This window comes from Elaeis guineensis, chromosome 7, assembly GCF_000442705.2.
Source record: "Elaeis guineensis isolate ETL-2024a chromosome 7, EG11, whole genome shotgun sequence".
Lineage (NCBI taxonomy): Eukaryota > Viridiplantae > Streptophyta > Magnoliopsida > Arecales > Arecaceae > Elaeis > Elaeis guineensis.
Genome location: NC_025999.2, coordinates 68,154,722 through 68,172,152, shown reverse-complemented (window position 1 = coordinate 68,172,152; position 17,431 = coordinate 68,154,722).

Here is a 17,431-nt window from a genome sequence, read left to right as displayed (position 1 = left end):
TCTAGTTTCTACTTGATTTGATTTTATTTGATTTGACTGATTATCATATCCCCCAAACAATTGATTCTTGATCTCCTACATCAATTTGAATATTTCTCTTGAATATTGATTTGATTACCAATTGATCCCTCTTCAATTTGAGTCATTATTCTTGGATCAAAATTTTTTGAACTATTTTTTTTTTTGTATTGAGGAGTCGACTCTTAGATCTAGAGAGTCAACTTATGATGTTAGGATTCTTTCTTAGTATATTAGTATTCTTAGTAATCCATCTTTTTGATACATGAAGCTTTCATGCATTTTGAATGTGCTGATGTATTATAATCTAATTTTCTTTTCAAAAATTGAGTATATTTGATAATGCTTATATTTGTGTATATTTATTTGATTAAAATTATGTATTGTTTATAAAATTAAGGAGTAAAATACTCTAAAATGAATATGCATAATTTGAAAAAAAAAATGAGGAAAATCAAGAGAAAATAAATTTTCTAGCATTTATTATGAAAAATAAGAGAAAAAAATATTGCTGAAATAGTAAAAAAGAAAAATAAATTTTCTTGCATTTTTTCTTAAAAATAGGGGGAGAGATGAATGTTTGTTACTTATTATCTTGATTTAATTGAAAATTCAAATCAATCTGAGTTAAAACAAATTGAATTTTGATCTTAAATTCTCAACTAATTACTTTATAATGTTCTTAATTTAAGCTTTTATGTGATCATCCAATTTGATTTACATGATTTGATTGCTCTATCTTATTTTTAGACAATTAGTTGGAGTTAAAATGAATTTGAAGCATATTCCTGCTCCAAGAAATAAATTTTTAAATCTAACTTTAAAACATATTTATAAATTCTAATATGACACTGAATTTTTGATGTGCATTGAAAAATTTTTGTAAATTATTTGTATTAAAGCAATTTATACTCAAGAAATGAATTTAAAAAATGACTCTCATTTACTTTGATACTATTTTTAATTTGCTCGATACATTTCTAATACATGCCTTTTTCAAATTTAAATGACTGATTTTTGTTAGGAAAAGGAAAGATTGAATATTGAAATACATATAATGCTTGATTTCATGTTCAAATCTTTTGAAAAGCTCTATTCCTCTTAAAGCTATTAGAATTCTGATTAAAGAATCATATTCATTCAAAAAGGGGGAGAGCTATTGGTATTTGAATTCAACCTAAGTTTCAAAAAAAAAAAATATTTTAAATTTATTTTGAGTAAAAAGATAACTTTTTAAGAGAGATGATTCATTTGAATTTATTTTTTGAATTAGTATCATTTTGATGCTACATCTCTCATTTTGATACATTCTTATATTTAAATTGATTTTGATGATTTTTTTTCAACCTTCTCATGAGCTTTTTGATGCTATTAAAAAGGGGGAGAGGAATGTTGAGTACATGCTTAATGAATTAATTCTTAAGATGCTCATCAATTTAATGCTTGAAACCTTAGTACTCATTGATTTAAATTGAAACATTATTTTGATATGAGTATATGAAATATGTGCAATGAACTAATTATATACAATGAACTAAAAGACTAATTGAGAATATTCATGAAGTGTGCATTCATATATTTAATCTATTACTTTATGATACATATTGACAAATAGCATTGAAACACATCAATTATTCTTACTGCGTATATACTCAAAATTTTATCATCATCAAAAAGGAGAAGATTGTTGACCTTGAGATTGATTTTAATGATTCTAAAATATTTAGTATAAATGATTCTAATGATGTATTTCAAGAATATATGTAGATCTTTTCAGATGATCAAATTGAAAAAATAATTTATGAAAAAGATCCTTCAAGTTGTCAAGTCAAAGCACTTCAAAGAATATATTTTCTCATATTTGGCCAAGAGGAGTCAACTCTTAGTGAAGAAGAGTCGACTCTAGCACGTTGGAGTAGTTTTGCCATGTAGATGAGTTGACTCCTTTCTAAGATGAGTCGGCTCCATTCACAAGATAGAAAGCTGAATTCTGTATGTCTGAGATCGAGCTGACTCAAAATAAAAATTGAGTCGACTCAAAAATTGAGTCGACTTGAAATAAAAATTGAGTCGACTTGTGGCCCAGGACTGCACTAATGGCTAATTTTTTTGTACTTTTTAATGACTAGTTTTTGTTTTAATGACTATTTCAGCCCTTCCAACTACTAGAACTCCTTCTCCAACCATCTCCAAGAGTATTTAAGGCTAGAGAAACATTTGGAAAAGAAGATTAAGAGAGTTTAAAGAGAAATCATTTAAGATTTGAGTGAACTTTATTGCACATCAAAAAGGTAAAAAAAGAGAGGAACTAAGCTTTGATTTTAAGGGCCTTCAAGAGATATTTTCTCTAACATCTAGCACATCCTCTCAAGCTCAAGAAAAGAAGACAAAGCTTCAAAAGATAATCATTCAGCTCCTTCTCCATACTTCAAAAGAGTTTTTATTTTTTATTTCTCTTATGCTGAAATTGTATCTTATATTTTATTTTCTTTACAAGTTTCTTTGAAGGAAAGAAACTTAGGGATTAGGTTGTCTAAGCTTGGAATTGGATATTGAAGATTTTAGTTAGTGAGTCTGAAAAATCAACTAGATTGATAGTAAGTCGAAAACCTATCGATGTAAGATTGTGATTGGTGATCTCAAAAAATCAATTGAGTTTATTTGTGAATCTAAAAAAATAAACACATTATAATCGACTGATTATAGTGGAATTCTCAAGAGGAGCTTGGGATGGATGTAGGTGTGGGATTGCACTGAACCACTATAAAATCTTTTGTCTTTGTGGTGTGCTTGCTGTGTTTGCTTTACATTCTTACTTTACTTTAGTTATTTTAATTTTGTTGCAATTCTATTCATACATTTCATAATCACTTAAGTTAGCTCAAATTATTGTATATATATGCTTAATGTCTAATTTGATTAAAGTTTTTGAAGAACCCAATTCACCCCTCTTGGGTTGCTATCTCTGGGCAACAATAATGAATCAGAGAATTTCAAGAAGATAGAGAGAATTTGAGAAAGGTTTAGGCAAAAGAGTTATGCACTCTTAATTCTCTCCTAATTAAGAAAAATCTTACTTAATCAGTAAAATCAACATCAGAATATGCAATCAAATCAATAGATGAATTTTTAGAATACCATATATGAGTATTCATTAAGTATCTAAGAATTCTTTTAATAACCAAAAGATGTGATCCTTTGGGATTAGCTTGACATCTAGCACACATATAAACACTAAATATTATATCAAATCTACCAATGATAAAATAGAATAAGGATCCAATAATACCTCTATAATATTTGTGATCAATACTCTTACCGTTTTCATCTTTGTCAAATTTGTATAAAGGGCTCATGGGTGTACCAAGGGGCCTAGCATTCTCCATCCCAAATTTTTTGATTATTTTCTTAGTGTGCTTACTTTGATTGATAAAGATTTTTCTTCTTAGTTTGCTTAATTTGGAGTCCTAAAAAGAAGTTTAGTTCTTACATTGTGCTTATCTTGAACTCTCCCTACATTAACTTTGAAAAGCCTTAGCAAAGTATTTCATTAGTAACACTGAATATGATGTCATCTACATAAATCTAAAAAATTAGCAAATCTTCATTTTTCTTTTTCAAAAATAAAGTTGTATCTATACACCTTTTGTGAAACCATTTTCAAGTAAGAAATTATTTAATCTCTCACACCATGCACAAGGCGTTAATTATAAACCATACAAAGTTTTATGTAATTTAAAAAAATGATTTGATAAGGCATGATTTTCAAAACTAAGAGGTTGTTCAACATAAACTTCCTCTGAAATAAAATCATTCAAAAATATATTTTTAATATCCATTTGATATAATTCTAAGTCTATAAAGCATGCAAATTCAAGTAATAAACTAATAACTTCTAATCTTGCAATAGGAGCATAAGTTTTATAAAAATTAATATCTTTTTTTTGATTATATCTTTTAGCTAGTAATAAAGCTTTATTTCTCATAACTAGTTATTTTCATCTAAATTATTTCTAAATATCCATTTTGTTCTAATTATTGGATGGTCAATTGATGAATCAATTACAATTCAAAATTCATTTCTTTCAAATTATTTAACTCTTTTTATATAGCAATCATCTAATTTGGATCATTTTTAGTCTCTTAATTGATTTAGATTCTATTTGAGAAACAAAGGCTAAATGATTATGGATATTTCTTAAGGAGGAGTAAATTCTTATCCTTTATGATGGATCACCAATTATAAGATCTTTAGGATGACCATATGCATACCAGCTCTCCTTGGGGTAAACTCTCATCTTGAGCATTCTCATAATTTTTCTATTCTCCTTCAATGTCCTTGCTATTTCCTTTATCATCTTAAGCTGAGGATTCTTTGAGAATGAGTTTTTTTATTTCTTTATCTATTAATACCTACATCATTATCAACAATATCGTCTTTTTAGAAGATAGGTCATTAGCCTTATCAAACAATATATGAATAGATCTTCAACAATGAGCATCCTCTGTTGAAAATTTTATAAGTCTTACTATATGAAGAGTATCCCAGAAGATACCTACATCCGACTTGGCATCAAATTTTTAAGTTTATCTTTTTCATTATTTAGGTTGAAACATTTACAACCAAAAATATGAAAATAATAAATATTTGATTTTCTTTTTCTCCTAAGCTCATATGGGATTTTTCTTAAAATACGTTGGATTAAAGCTTGATTTAAAATGTACAAGTTGTGTTGATAGCTTTTGTCTAAAATGAAGGAAAAGGTAGGTGGTTTCATGCATGTATTTTAAAATTTTTTCAAAATATATCATAGCAGAAGATAACTAGATTAATCTTACTAATCTATCATGCATAAGATCAGATCTAAAAACTAGCCTGCGGAAGGATCTATGATATGATATAATGCATATAGAAAATCTGAAATCAAAAATCAACATGGATTATATCAATGCAAGAGTAGATCATATCTACAACTACTTTGAGTTCAAAACTCGATATCTAAGTGTAGATAGATGATCACCACAACTGAATATCATAATAAAGAGGCTCTCTTCAACCTGTAGTAGCCACACAGATCGTTCGGCCTCTACAAGATGTCCACACGAAATCCTATTGCTGATCGATCTATTTGGAGTGCTAGCTCCTCGCAAAGATCATTTAACGACTGATCATGTTCCTTCTTCAAAAACTCTCAGACTCTTCTAAGAGTAGAGGAAGTTCTATAGGAGGATGTAGGATGAGTGGAAGAAGGTATGGGAGAACTCTTTCTCTCTTATTTTTTTCTTTCACCTAAAACCCTAGATCGCTCACCCTAAAAGGAGACGATTCTCCTCTAAACTCTCATGCCAAGAAGGCAGCCCACCCCAAGACCTCATGCCCAGAATTTTCTCTCCTCTTTTCTCTGTCAACCTCTCTTTTTCATGCACAAGAGCCATTCCTCCTTTAAAATTGGCATCCAACAACTTGGATAGGATAGGATAAGGACCGATTTAGTTAAAATCAAATTCAGACAAAGTTTTATCCTTATCACAATTCAAATTCAAATCAAATTTGAATTTCAACTTGAACCAAACTCTATCCCATTTAAATGTGTGTTGAGAAAGGATGAGAAACACCTATGGGTGAGAGAAAAATTCATGCAAAATATGAGTTTGTGTGAATACAAATGGGGCCTGGATAAGGTGTTTGGTGCTAGGGTTTGAATCCAATCCAATTGGACTTCCATTTGTTCCAATCCAAACCAAATTTGATTAGACACAAATAGAAGGTTAAGCTTAATTTAATTAGGCACCTGATTATCTCAATTAAATTCTAATTTAATTACAAATTAATTGAATCCAAGTCCTAATCAAATCAAGAATCAAACACCCTAGCAATTAGGACATCTTATAACCTAATTAGATCAGACCTAATTGAATCTAATTCAATTAGACTTGATCAAAATCTCATTGCTCAACTAAATTAAGCTAATTAATAATCTAATTGCTAATTAATCTTCTTATAGTTCACTAACTATTAGTAAATTATTTCATCGCAACTTTTAAATAAGTTTAATCATCAATCATACTGACGATTATACCTTTGAACGATTCTCAATCATTGATCAGCCCTCAGATCAGACAAAAACTTCTATTATGTGTGATCGTATAGGTTCGAACCTAAGCCAGTAGCATAGGAACAAATTCTTATACTAATTGAAGTGATCATTTAGCAATGATACCCGATATTTGGATAAGCCGAATGATTGCAAAGCAACATGTAAGAACCTTTGGCATATGATTACCATATAATTCATCCTTTCGACCCTTAATGCTTAGAATGACTTCAGAGTTAAACTGTCAACTCTTAATTAGTATATCCGATTTGTGTCTCAACCTTATAAATTCTGTACTCCTCACAAGGATTGTCCTGATCAAGATTTTACTAAATTAAAATATAATGTAGCACTATCTCCTGAAATCAAGAGTGGTCAATCTCATCTTGACTCATATACTGACTTCGTAAGTACTTGACTGTGCTCAAAAATTTTCCATCACTAATTAAAAATTTAAGTAGTCTGGCACCAAAGCATAGTGAGTTGCTTGCAAGTCATCGTGGTGATCTCATATCGGAGGGATACTTATACCTATATCTTTCATGAGCTACTCTTGATAGTAGAGTACTCCACAGTTTCATTACATTCAGTATAAATATACTCCTATATTTTACCTACATGCCATATCAGTATCTCTACATCGCTGGGTTACGAGGACAACCAACCCATATGGCACACAACAACCTATACTTGATAAATGTTATCATCCTAGTAATAACATCTCATTTGGTCACAAATAAGTTTAAAAATTATGCGATAAACCTTTATCGATTTGAAGTAGTTCTAAAAATTTCATCATAACAGAAGAGTTCAATAAAGAAGATGCATAATTTATGATAAAAATACTAAATATTTTTATTAATTCATAATTCATATATAATTTATAAATAGCACAATTATTTATAAATAGATGATTGGCTTTAGGATATATTTTCCAACAACTCTCACTTGTACTAAAATCAATCGAAATAGTATCTAATATCCATCTTCCACTTGTGATCATCGAACTCCTTGATTTCAAAATTTTAGTAAATGGGTCGGTCAAGTTTTCTTTTTCATCGATCTTCTGAAGCTTGACGTCACCTCGATCTATGATCTCTTGGATAAGATGATAGCGATGTAGAATATGTTTGATTCTCTGATGGATTTTGGTTCTTTTACTTGAGCTATGGCTCTAGTGCTATCACAATATAGTAGAATGGGACTATCAATGGAGGGTGCCACTCCAAGCTCATCAATAAACTTCCACAATCAGACTGCTTCCTTGGTAATATCGAATTTCATAATATACTCCATCTTGCATATTGAATCGGCTACAGTGTGCTACTTAAAATATTTTCAGCAGATCACTCCTCTATTCAGGATAAAGATATAACCCAACATACTTTTACTATCATTATAATCTGATTGAAAATTAGAATCTATAAATTTCATAAGTTTTAAGTCAGATTCTCCATAAATTAGTCATTGCTCCTTAGTATTTCTCAAATACTTAAAGATAATTTTTACAACCTTCCAATGGTTTTCATCTAGATCAGACTGATACCTACTTACTACCCCTAGTGAGTAGGCAACATCTAGTTTCGTACATGTCATGGCATATATTATAGATCCTACTGTCGAAGCATATGGAATTCTACTCATACGTTCTCTTTTTTGAGAGGTTGTTAGATAATCCTTCTTAGAAAAAAAAATTTCGTGGCCTATTAGTGGATAGCCTTTTTTGAAATTCTTCATGCTGAACCATTTCAGTATGGTGTCTATGTACATTGATTGAGACAACTCAAGTAATCTTTTAGATCTATCTCTATAGATCTTCATCTCTAGAAGTAGGATGCTTCTTCCAAATCCTTCATGAAGAACTATGATGATAGCCGAACTTTTATACCTTGTAATGTAGGGATGTCATTTTTGATTAAGAGAATATCATCACATATAATGCAAGAATATGACTACAGAACCATTAGCCCATTTATAGATGCAAGGCTCTTCTCTGTTCTTAATGAAGCCATATGTTCTGATCATTTTATCAAAATATATGTTTCAACTTCGAGATGCCTACTTCAATCCATAAATGGATCTCTGAAGCTTGCACACTTTTGATTCATCTGTGGATGTGAATCCTTCAGGCTGTATTATATATACCCCTTCTTCTAGTTTTTCATTTAAGAAAGTAGTTTTGACATCCATCTGTCAGATTTCATAATCAAAATATGCCACTATCACAAGTATAATCTGAATGAATTTGAGTATTGCTATAGAAAAAAATATCTCGTCATAGTCAATACCATAATATTGATGATATCCCTTGGCAACTAAACAGCTTTATAGATCTCTACTTTCCGTTTGCGTCCCATTTTCTTTTGAAAATTCACTTACATGCTATGGGTCTTACCCCTTCAAGTAGATCAACGAGTGTCCATACATCATTGATCTTTATAAACTCCATTTCGAACTTCATGGCTTCAAGCCATTTATCAGAGTTGGATCTCTATATAGCATTCATGTAGGTGATCGGATCCTTATTATTTTCATAAAGTTCAACAGGATCACCATCTCAGATCAAGAAATATAGTATCTATTTGACTGACACGGTACTCTATCAGATCTCCTCAAAGGTGCCTTTACAATGAGCTCTGGGTTTGATCTAATCAAATCTAGTTCTGTATTTTTATTTATTTGTGTCAATTCTTCTACCTATCGAACTTCATCAAGTTCAACCTTAGTGGCATTAGTTCCTTCTCCAAAAACTTTTTTTCTAAAAAGAATGCCTTATTACTTATGAACACCTTTTATTCTTAGTATGGTAGAAAAAATATCCTCTTATTTCTTAGGATACTCTATGAAATAATACTTATCGCACCTAGGTTCAAGCTTATCAGTCTATAAATATTTGACATAAGCTGAACAATCACAAATTCTAAGGTAAGAGAGTATCAGCCTATGCCTAGTCCATATCTCATGGAGTTTTTACAATTGATTTGCTTGGAATCCTATTCAGAACATAACAAGTAGTCTCAAAACATAATCCCAAAAAGAGCTGGCAGACATGCAAACTCCATCATGGATCGAATCATGTCTAAAAATGTTCAATTTCCCTTTTTGATACTTCATTATGTTGTGACATCCCAAGAGGGGTCCATTGTGAGAGAATTTCACTCTCTTCTAGATATGTCAAAAACTCATTGAAAGGTATTCACCTCTTCAGTCAAATCGAAGAGTTTTAATATTCTTTTCAATTTATTTTTTACTTTATTATGAAATCATTTGAATATTTTAAATAATTCAGACTTATACTTATAAGATAGATATACCATATCTAGATAGGTCGTTAGTGAAAATAATGATGTAATTATATCCTCCTCTGATATTGATGTTCATGGATCCACATACATTAGTATGTATTAGACTTAGAACATCACTGATCTATTTACCCTTTCTAGTAAAGGATGACTTGGTCATCCTTCTAAGAAGATAGAACTCACAGATCGACAATGATTCACAATCATTGATTTCAAAAATTTTTTCTTTGGTTAACCTGTTTATCCTATTTTTATTTATATGACCAACCTACAATGCCAAAGATAGGCATCTGTGACATTATCTATTCTAGAGATTTGTTCAATGTGTATATTATGCTGACAGACTGTGATAAAATATAAATGCCATTTCTCAATCATCCATGTATGATTGTGACACCATTCATAATAATATCACACAAATCATTCTTTATTGAAAAATTAAATCCATCTTTGGCCAAAAGGCCAAGAAAATTACATTCATCAAAAAAGATGGACAATAGTGATAATCACTTAAAATGATATTATTTGAATTGAAAATAAGCTCCATAATTTTTAAAGCTAGGACTAGAATATGACTTCCATCTCCAATGTTCAAGAATCTCACGATGTTTCCAAACTTTCTACTAACCTGAAGTCCCTGCAATGAATAGCAAATATGAATTAAACTTTCAGTATCTAATATCCAAATAGTAGTATCACAGACAAAAAAATTATAAAGTGTTATCATATAAGTACCTTAATCAGCAACTATTTCTTATTTCTCTTTCCTAGCCTGTTAGGGTCAAGAAAGCAAGATACTGAGGATAATTCCTTTTCCAATGACCCAGCTTCTTATAAAAGAAGTACTCTGCCAATCTTGGTTAGCCTTATACTTTTTTGTTAGTTCAGGCTTTACAGCCCTTGCACGACACTTTTGCACCTTCCTCTTATTTCCTCTCTTAAAGGACCGATGTCCCATTGAGGATATATCCTCAAGGGTGCCAAAAGGCTCGTTTAACATTTGAAGCATTTTTTCTGATAAAGCATTTTGAATTTATGACTAAATTCATCGTTCATTACCGCTCTCATTATACACTACACTGTGGTTCGATCATTCAGCCACTTCTGATAAGTGTCTCTGACCTCACCTCGTGTGTTGGGCATAGGTTCTACAGGTATAGGATCCGTAAGGACATGCAAGATCTTTTCATACTCCAGAACTATTTTCAACTTTCGATACCACTATCGAAGTTGGATCCTATAAGCTTATCACTGTCTAATAGTGAGCGAAGCAACAAGGTGCTAGCCATTACTGAAAAGAAAATAAAAATCTATTAGTATATGAATTATTTAATCAAGATTTGGATTTTAATCTAAAGATTCTCTCACTATTTTATACAATTGATAGCCTCTACCTCTAATTCAAAAATTATCTTAATTTATTAGCAAGTACTAGAATCCACACAGACTGCATACGAGCCCGAGGAAAGCTCGATCAACCCATATGCATCTATGGGTAGGTTCTTAACCAATTATTTCTCAAATAATTTTTAGTAATAGTTTTGCCCCAAGTATCTTTTTAGTAGGCGTAGGTCTCCACTAAAAGTCCTGGTTAGGTCCAACCATTAATACGAGTATACTCAGTGAATCTAACTAATAATGATCAGATCCGAAGAAAGCTCGGCCAACCCAACCATTCATCAGATAGTACAACAGAGTCATCATATAATAAATGATAATTCTAATATCTAAATAAACACAGGTGAAAGGCACCTCCAATGTTGACCTAGACTATTGGACCCATTACCATCCATCTTAATGGGAGGCTATAATCTAGTTATCTCTATAACTATTTCATTTTAAGAACATAATAATTTAAAAGATTTGTTACATATTTTTAGAAATAAGAGAAGAGATTGACCAGCTAATCATAATCCTTCACTGACTTCACAAAGCCATCAAAGAAGACTAGAGTAAAGCCGATCCAGAAACATCTAAATAGTCAAAACTGATTTACCTAGCTAGCATGGGTCAACCCAAATCATTAAGCGATCTAATCAAAATCTAATCAACCATATTGATGGATAAGTGGAGATCGGTAGGAGGGTCCTCGTTTCTTATCTTAGTTAAACACTATGTAGTTGGCCAAAAAGAGTAGTCCCAATTAAAAATCTCTTTCAGCCACTTGCCTCAGACACCAATCAGTTTATGAGATTTGATTTGGTCAGCCTATAGACTATAGTTTGACCACTGAGCTAACAATCAGGTTCATTTGGTCTAATTAAAGTATAGACTTGATCAACTACAATTATTAAATTTGATCTAGAGTGTCTTTGACCTAATTTAAATTAACTTTTGATTAGATTTGATCAACTACTCTGTTTAATCTATTATTTGATTCTAACCCTTAGTCTAACCTAGTTAAATGACCTGATTCGAGCTAACCATAGCCCATATTTTATGCAATGTCCTTAGATCTTAAATTCATAATTGTAGATCTAAAGATTCAACTCTTAATTCTCAATTAAGTGTAGAATTGAAATAATTTATATATAAATTTATTGCATTATGAACATGGATTAATTGAAAAATTTCAAATGTAAACTCCTTTACATCAAATTTTATGCAAAAATATTCAAACCAAAAATTTGAGTCGACTTACCCCTGGATTGAGTCGACTCATCACAATGGGTCGGCTCAATTCTGAGACATAGCCGACTCATTGGTGATGAATAGAAACTTTCATCTTCAGTCTGCACAACTAAGTTGGCTCAGCAGAAAACTGAGCTAACTCACCAGGGTTTTGAATGAACTCAAATCAAAATTGAGTTGACTCAGCAGGCGTGCCAGTAATACTTGCAAAATTTTAGATCAGAATATTTTCACATATTTAGTAACAAAATCAATCATAAATCTATTTTAAATTTAATATAAACTTATTTATAATTTTAAATTTTATTTACAATGATTAAAATAATTTTATAAATTTTTTTCATGTTCCTCTTTATGAGATATGAGCACATCAACACCCTTACACACCATAAGAGAATCCATTGAATGGACAAGAAAAAAATTTAATTCCTGCTTCCTCTTATGACAGGATGGTTAGTGCTAAACTCAATTTGAGTACTTAGCTACTAAGATAATAAACCAGATTTACATATCTAATATGCCAGCATATATATTATATATCAAAAATAGATCTAGTGTAACATGCAAAATTTAGATCTAACCTAAATTATTTCAGATCTGATCACTACTTTAGATCATATCTAAATTAGATCAAAAACATCTCATACTTCACTAAAATTAGATTTCAAATCTATATGCATATATATTCATGTCAAAATGAACCTTGCTCTGATACCAATTTATAAGAAAAGGTAGGTGGTTTCATGTATGTATTTCAAAATTTTCTTAAAATATATCACAGTAAAAGACAACTAGATTAATCTTATTAATCTATCATCCATAAGATTAGATCTAAAAATTATTGGATGTGTGTCCTAAAAGCAATTTGACTGACACATACTTTTCTCTAGGGCATTTTTGTACTTATTGGGCAGTCTTAATAACCAATCATATTTATGTGTCCATGATTTATCCTAAAAATTAATAAAGATGATTTTATATATTCTCAAGGTGTTGAAAATTTGAAACATATATTATTAGTGGTTAATTTCTAAATGCTCCCGATCGAAAGATCGTCACGGAGGACAGTGATCAATCCATTCAAGATCGGTGCACAGATCACCTCCCTTTAGGAGAGATGAGTCTCGAGTTTACGGTGTAGAGACACTAGGGTGAGAGTGTAGGTAGTTGTTAGAGAATAACTTGCACTGAGCGTGAGCAACACGAGAAACACTTGGATGTCTACTTACTCGTCAGTAGTTTTCTCGATGCTGCAGTAGTGTGACTGATCTTTAACCGACGGTGTTTGGCTATTCACAGCAAGGCTACATAGTTTAACTGCATATTTTCTTGGTCCCTAGCCATATGGTCTTTGCTATGTATGTTGGCTATGTAGGTTCAGATTTGCTGTTTGGAGTAGGATACACCTAGATGGAATCTATCGATCTTGGTAGAAAAGGAGAAGTCCTGTGTGATTCATAAGACTGAATTCAGAAAATCTCTGGCTAGAGTAAGTCTGAATATTAAAAAAAATTTCATAAAATTCACAAATGAATTGAAGTCGAGCCAATCTAGTATATGACTGACAATGGAGATTGACGAGTTCTCCATGACCTCCATCCAGTCGGGACTCTCGATAGAGGGATTGTATCACATGACAATTGTACCTAGGGATTCACTTTTTTATTCTACTGAATTGCCACTACATGTTGCTAGATATCACTGATGGATCATGAGAACTCACAAAGATCATTTTTGGATCAATGATCTTTGTTAAGGTGAGTTGGAATCATTTCAGGCCATCGAAAAGAGTTTCGTTGATACTGTGATGGAGATCACGGTATGTCTCACTACCAGACAGAATAGAACCTGAGGGGTCACACACAAAAAAAGCTTGACTTGATCAATGGCTTAGATTATATTTGAATTATTAATTGGATTGATAGTTTGAATATTAAAAACTGCTAATTTGTAAGTGTTACAATTTTGGTAGCTGCTAATTGTTAGCGCAGGACTTAATTGCAAGTGTTGCAAAATTTTTTTTTGAAAGCTGATTAAATTATAAATTAACTTTTAATTAATTTAAATTAATTTAATTTAATTATACTTAATTTAATTTAATATTAATTGGATTTAATTATTCAAATCAGATTTGGATTTCAAGCTTGATTAGATCAGGCTTGATAGCCTTTTCAAATTCAGCTTGTTTCGAACTCAATTTAAACCTGATTGAGGCTCTATTTGAACCAAATGAATCATGATTGAAGAGTCCAAGCTTTTTGAGATTCTTTCTCCAAAAATTATGTCAAAAGAAGAACTAGGGCATTATTTTTCTTGTCCTTCTTTCTTCACGCACGTAAAAGGAGAGGGGGCACCAATAGTTGGCACCCTACCTTATCCAGAAGTTTTTTTCATTCAATTTTTTTTTATTTGAATTTAATTTAAAATAGGATATAAATCTCTCAGATTAGGGCATAAAATTATTTTTTTATGTGACAAAAAAAATTGGAGAAAGTGTTGTGCGCTGGTTTTGTGCGTGAGAGATCATGCGATTTGTTTTTGGTGCATCACTTCTTTCCTTCCTCTTTTCCATGCCATTCTTGCCTATTTGGATAAGATTTGATCTTATCTCTTTGGGGCATGAGGGAGAGGTTGCATGAATTGGTTTTGGTGCAACAAAATAAAATTAAGAGGAGATGGCGTGCGAAAAATAAGAGAGGTCTTTTCTTTCTTACATCTATCTTTCATCTTGACGCCTCCTCCTCCCTTCTCCACTTTATGTCCATGTCCAGATCTGATAGAGATTAGATCTAAAAAGAAAAAGAGAGAGAGAAGAAGAGAAAAGAAGGATTCTTCTTCACTTCATGGTGATCTGGTTCAGATTCCGTCGAATCTATGCGAAAGAGTTCGTGCAACGATCTGCTTCTTCAAGATCTGAAAAAAGAGATCAAGATCTATGGATGAGGAGTGAGATTTGCAAGATGCTAGCACATCGATGATCTCGATGCTCTGATTATATAGCTCTGTGTGGATACCAGTAGAGGTCGTGCGCGTGCGCGGCTACGATCAGAACTTGGTACATCCGCAGGATCTGAGGTGTGGAGATTCGATCTCCATTTTATTTTTTTAATAGTTTATTTTTCTATTTCAGATATCAGATCATGGGTACATATTCATATCAAGATCTTTGCTATGATTTTTAGATCCGATCTGATACATGAATAAATAAAAATTATTTTAATTTATTTATTTTCACTGTGTAGATGTCTAAAAAAAATTTTAAACTACATGTACGAAACTGTAGTATTTTCTAATGGTGGTATCAGAGCATAGATTCTGATACGAACATGAAACCCCCTCAGATCTGATATCTAATTTGTAAAAATTAGATCTGAAGGTTAATAAGATGATCACATCATTCTGAAATAAGGTTGCCCTGGCATTACCCCTGTTATGCTGAACAGTTGTCCTAGAACGATGTAGAACATCGATTAAAGTTAGATCTGATTTTTGTGCATACTGTAATATGATTACAGATTTATTTTGGATTTAAAATCATTTTAAATCTGAAATAAATTAGGAGTTATTTAGATTTAAAATTAATTTTAGATCTAATTATTTTAATTAGGATGTAATTTGGATCTAGTATGTTTGCTGAAATTCTTTCTACATGTATAGATTTAATGTTATGGTTCATATGTTTGACATGTGAAAGATATATTGATTTGATTTTTAATTGATTACATATGTGATATGTTAGATTAAACTTTTAGTAGCTTAGTAATCAAATTGAGATAGTCACCATGGCCGTCCGGTCATAAGATGATGAAGGGATCAAAGTCTCTCTCTTGTCCATTCGATGGGTTCTCTCTTATGATGTGTAGGAGTGCCACCTGTGATGTTTCTTATATAGATGAACAGCAAATAAAAAATTATAATTATTATATTTTTTAATTTAAATCAGATTATGCATGTATTTTTATGTATTTTAGATTGTTAAAATATTATATTTGATATATTGTTTGACACATGATCTAAAACTTAATTTCTGCAAAATTCTGGTCCAAAATCTTAGGCTTTGTTTGGATGAGAGCATGAAACTATGACTAGTATGCCTGTGGAGTCGACTCGATTTTCAATTGGGTCAACTCGAGTGCTTTTTGGGTTGACTCATTTTTATTGAAGTCGACTCAAGATCCTGGTAGGTCGGCTCATTTGCTGATGAACCGACTCAATTGTGCATTCTAGGTCTTTAGATTTCTATTTGTCTAAGTATATATCGACTCACTGTGACAAATCGATTTGTGTACCAGGACGAATCGATTCGACTGTGCAAACAATCATATTGTATGAGAAACAATATAAATGGTTTAGATTAGAAAATGTTTCGAGATCTAAACCCAAATCCATATACATAATGCACTTAATTAAGAATTAAGATTTGAAATTATAAGATCTAAAATTATGAATTTAAGATCTAAATTTCAATACATAAAATATGGGCTTCGGGTATGGGTTGAACCAATTAAGTTTGGAGACTAAACTACAACTAGGGTCATTGATTAGATCAGATTAGAATCTATTTTTTATTTTGAGCAATTGATCGAATCTAATCAAGAGTTGATTAGGATTAGGTCAAAGAGGCTCAAAATTAAATTTAGTTGTAGTTGGTCAAATTGATTCACATGTGATGTGAATTGATTAAGTCAAGATCGAATTTGGCTCAGTAGTTCGAGCCCGAGTCTAAAGGTTAACCTAATTAATTCTAATCAACTAATTTGGTATCTAAGGTAAGTATTAGATGGTGGTTATTTAATTGGTTCCGTTATCTGACCTGGCCAATTCGTTGGTGTCTAAGGAAAGCAACGAGGGGGACCTCCACTCATCTTTACTTATCTGGCCATCTTGGGAGATTATGTTTTGTATTAGGTTACTTGTTGATCCGAGTTCACCCATGCTAACTAGATTGGTCAGACATGTAATGTGCTGACCCAAACCATATTAGTCATTACATCAAATGTATGTGACTAATTAAAAGAGACCTTAACCCAAATTTTCTCACTGAATATTGAGTCTACTGGTCTTCCACCATTGTAGAGATGCAGGTGCCTTTTCCAGCATTGATCGTTCTCAGCGGTTATAGTGATTCGGTTACATCGAGAAGGCACAACCACTCTATCGGTATAAGATGTCTCGAGGTAAAGATGGGGTTGGGCCCAATAACTGTTAGGTGAGAGACTCAATGACGACTTTATACTTGCTGGTGAACGGTGAGTCGGGCTTAACTAAGAAATGTGCCAATAATTATTAGGTGAGGCCACAGGACTTAGAGATCAAGTCATTGCAACATGCTTAGAGAAGCATCTGGATAAAGAGTTATCCATGCATTGATATACATGTCACCAA